Here is a 4718-nt window from a genome sequence, read left to right as displayed (position 1 = left end):
AGACATTATTTTACTCAAGTCTCATATTTTACAGATGGGCAAATTGAGACTCAGAGAAGCTTAGTAATGGTCCCCGGCCACAGGGGCAAAAGTTAGATTTGAAGTCATCTTTGCCTGATTCCAAAGTCTTTGCTGGTTGCACGACACCAGAGTTTCTTAAACAGAGTGACCAAGGGAATAGTTAAAAATACAGATTCCCCGGTCTGACCCCAGGTTTCTGAGTCCCTCTCCAGGGGCAGGGCTCAACAATCTGTGTTTTCACACAGCCCAGGTGTGGGCGAAGATGAGCCAAACTGGGAATACACTCCCCTGTGCCTTGCAGTGGGAAAGACCAGTGGGTAAGTTGAGAGGGGGCACTGAGGGAATGAAGAGGAAAGAAAATGGAAGGGGCCTTCCGTGCTGTTGCCCAGGGCTGGCCCTGCCCTAACAATGGCGCCTGTCACTTAGTTGAGATCCTGACGTTGGGCCTGGAGGACAACTAATGACATCAAGAAAAGGCCTTTCCAGTCAGCTGTTTTCCTTACATTTCTACTTGAAAAGGGGATATCATGCCTGTGGAATTCAGCTGCAAAGAGTCATCTCCAGATCTATTTTTAAATTCTCCAGAAATGAAGAAAGAAAAGCCTGTCAAGTTTCAGAATGTGCTCATCATTTTCCTGATTCAGGAAAACTGCCTTGATATAGTGCTCATTGCTTACAAGTCTGCGCTCACAGACAAATCAGCGGAGTGTGAGGTATGCAGGCAGAGAGAGAGCTTCAGCTGAGGGTGACTGAGTCACAGAGGACTCCAGATAGCAGGAGGAGGGGCTCCCCTTCTGTCACTCCTCCTTGGCTGTGCCCAAGGTCTGGAGCTGCCTCAGGCCTGGTGATCTGAGCACCTATCCCAGGGCTCCTGGTCGGAGACTTTGTGACGGTCCCTTGGGAAGCTTTTTAGTGGATGTGATAATCTGAGGGAAGAAGTTGTTTTAAAGACAATTAAAATTGGGCTCTCTGCGCCTCCCCATTTGACAGACATCTTCTGGTGTAGTGCCAGCCATGTCCCCGAGACAGGATGATGAAGGTCAGCGTACACAGATTTGGCCATATTGGGCACCTGGTCCCCAGGGCAGATTTTAACTCTGGCAAAGTGGATATTGTCACCATCAGTGACCCCTTCATTGACCTCAACAACATGGTCTACATGTTCTAGTATGATTCCACCCACAGCAAATCCAACAGCACAGTCAAGGTTGAGAACTGGAAACTTGTCATCAATGGAAAGCCCATCTACATCTTCCAGGAACAAAATCCCGCCAACGTCAAATGGGGTGACGTTGATGCTGAGTGTGTTGTGGAGTCCACTGGGGTCTTCACCACCATGGAGAAGGCTGGGGCTCACTTGAAGGGTGGGGCCAAGAGGTCACCATCTCTGCCCCTTTTGCTGATGTCCCCACGTTTGTGATGCGCATGAACCATGAGAAATATGACAACTACCTCTAGATTGTCAGCAATACCTCCTGCACCACCAACTGCTTGGCCCCTCTGGCCAAGGTCATTCATGACAACTTCAGCATCGTGGAGGGATTCATGACACAGTCCATGCCATCACTGCCACCCAGAAGACTGTGGATGGCCCCTCTGGGAAGCTGTGGTGTGATGGATGAGGGGCCGCCCAGAACATCATCCCTGCTTCTAGTGGCACCACCAAAGCTGTAGGCAAGGTCATCCCTGAGATGAATGGGAAGCTCACTGGCATGGTCTTCCATGTTCCCACCTCCAGCGTGTCAGTCGTAGATCTGATCTTCCACCTGGAGAAAGCTGCCAAATACAATGACATCAAGAGGGTGGTGAAGTAGGCATTGGAGGACCCCGTCAAGGGCATCCTGGGGTACTCTGAGGACCAGGTTGTCTCCTGTGACTTTAACAGTGATACCCACATGTGATATGCACATGCACGTCACTCACTGGCTGCGAGCTCTCTTGCCCCATCCTCCCCTCCATCCCAGACCTGGGTCCCTGTGTTCAGGGACGGCGACACTGATACTGCATGAGCTTGTGTTTGACTCATTTTAATTGGAGGTCATGTGGATGACCAGAAGTTGTGCCTCAGTATAATAGAACTTGCAAAATCCAAGACCACCTGCTTCTCTCTACTTAACCAGTTCAACCAGATGTAACTGGTGTCCCTATGGAGCCTCTGCTCCCATCGGTCTCCTGCCTGGATGGCCCATCAGAAAAGACCCAAGGGAGAAGCAGCTGCAGGAATGACTCTTCTCCCCAGTCCAGCTTCCTCACAGGTAATATTCCTTCCAGTGTGTGTTGTTCATTTTTAACCATATTCTTCTAATTCCTTGAAGGTGTGAATAGCTAACCATGCTGCAAACTCGGCTAACACAAACAGGGGATCATGTCGTAATTAAATTAAACTTACCCAACAGTCAATAAGACTTGCAAAATGATAGGAGGCATAAAGGCGTTACTTTGTTCCCTGGTAATTAATCCTGGTGGACATCAATAAGCCCAACCATTGCCTTCCCAAGTACTGTACTTCTCAAGCTGCAGGCTTAATAGAGGCTTTCAAATTCTTAGATATTAGCTGGGTTGTCTGGTTTTCTGTTGCTGGACACCAACCAACATTTCTTTCCTATTGGAGGAGAATCTCCCAGTGTGTAAGGTCTTGATAGATGTTTACTTTGGAGACTAAAAAGGCCAGGTAGTTCTTCTCTCTGCACTCAGGGATCCAGGTCATCAGCCTGACTCAATACAATACATGTGCCAAGACTTCAACGTTGAGCAAGTGACACAAAGTGCAGAGGCACTAGAATTCTTCCACAGTGATGAGGGGTCCATACCAGGCCCTTCTGGCTAAAAAGCATTTATTGTGCTTCCTGCTTCTTTCCTGCAGACTCATCCCATACCTCTTTCCAATAAATTCCCTTTCCGGTTACAACAACCGGACACTGTTTCTGTTTCTTGTTCCTGAAATCACTCCCTCAGTTGTGGCAGTCACCCGCCCAACAGCTGCTCCACCCTTTTCTTGCTAATAGAAGCCCAAGGTTTCATTTGTTGGTACATCCACCTGGTCCAAGTGAATGGATCATGATTGGTCAGTCCCATCCTCTTGTCCAGTGACCTGTGACCCAGCTCTGGCCAAAGAGACCCAAGAGGAAGCTGCTAGATAACAGCTTCTGGGAAAGAGTTTTCCTTACTGAATGTGCCCCTCCCCCATTCTTCCTGCTTGAGAAGCTGCTACAGGGGAAGGAAAGTTTGGAGCCCTGCAGCCATCTTGCCATGACGAGGGGACACAGCAGCAGCCGTGAAGAAGGCAGAGAGAGAAGACAGAAGAGCCGAAGTCCTTCATGACCTCCTAGAGACACCACACCAATCCCAGAACCACCTCCCTCTGGTCTGTGGGTTTGCTTTAGTGAACCAGCCCATCATTTAGTTCTTTATTCCAAGTGTTGTGTTATTTGCAGCTGAAACATTCATATATGCTGATTCACTGAATTTCACTGTTTTCCCAAATAATTAATCACACGGTTTTGGAGCTAGATGACATGTGGGAAATCAGCTATCCCTTTGTAATAGGAGCAGCTGAGGCAGATGCGGAGGCAGAAGGAGAAGAACCAGGACCTCCTTAGTCCTACCCTATGGCGGATCCTCCAACACCCTGAAGACCGAGCACCCAGTGCAGGGGCACTGCTGGGCAACCGCAGGGACAGAGACTGAATCCTGGTGTGTGAGAGCTGTGGGCAAAGGGGCAAAAAAGAAGGGCAGAGTGGGCTGGGCTTGGACCAGTCTGTGGCCAGACACCTGAGACACCAGAGCCTGAGGAAGGCTGAGATGTGTTTCCAGCTCGTTCTGTCAGGGCTCACGCACACAACACACACAGGCAACCCCCCCACACACACATACATACACACACACACACACACACACCTTCACCCTGGGATCAACTTCCCAGCCTCTTGAGTCTCTGGGATCTCCTGTTTCCCTACTGGCCTGGCAGCAGGGTCCTCTTCCTCTCACAGATGAGTGCTCTTTGGGGTTTTGGTTGGCTGCATGCCCTGTGTTTTGGTCTACTTCACAATTATCCTTGCCGCTGTGCTTGGACCAGCGATAGCTTGAGGAGAGCCCGGAAATCAACTTCTGTATTCTGCAAAGCTGCGAAAGAGTGAACCAGACCTAGTGGGGATCATCAGTCATGGAAAGCAGCTAGCTGGCAGAGATGCTGGTGTGCTGTGATTTCTTCAGAGGCTTCAGAAAGACCCCTCTCCCCCAGCTGCCACCCACATCATGCTTCCTTGGCCTGGGAAATCAGAACTAAAATTCTGCCATTAGAGATACAGTGTAAATATTCCCGGGAGACAGCATGCCCCATGATACCCCGCAGGGTGGATGAACTCTTAAGATCCTTTCAGGAGGGTAGACATCGGGAGGGATGGGAGCCATGTGATGGTTAGCTCCATGTGTCGACTTGACTGGGCTGCCCGGTGCCCAGATATCTGGTCAAACATTGTTCTAGGTGTTTTGGAATGAGATGGACATTTAAGTTGGTGTGCACTGAGTAGAGCAGATTGCCCTTCCTAGTGTGAGTGGCCTCATCCAATCAGTTGAAGTCCTAAATAGAATTTAAAAAAAAAAACAAAAAACTTCTCCTGAGCAAGAGAGAATTCTCCAGCCAACTGCCTTCTGTATCCAGCCAACTGCAGACTTCATCTGCAATATCTTCTCTTCCT

General features: G+C 49.3%; 1 pseudogene; it reads left to right on the top strand.

Annotated features, from left to right (window-relative positions):
* The first annotated feature begins 1051 nt into the window (after positions 1–1051).
* LOC100480580 lies at positions 1052–1835 on the top strand (annotated as a pseudogene).
* The last annotated feature ends 2883 nt before the right edge of the window (positions 1836–4718 follow it).

The sequence above is a fragment of the Ailuropoda melanoleuca genome, chromosome 8 (assembly GCF_002007445.2).
Source record: "Ailuropoda melanoleuca isolate Jingjing chromosome 8, ASM200744v2, whole genome shotgun sequence".
Taxonomy (NCBI): Eukaryota; Metazoa; Chordata; class Mammalia; order Carnivora; family Ursidae; genus Ailuropoda; species Ailuropoda melanoleuca.
The sequence above is the reverse complement of the archived record's forward strand: the minus strand, read 5'-3'. Positions and strand labels throughout refer to the sequence as shown.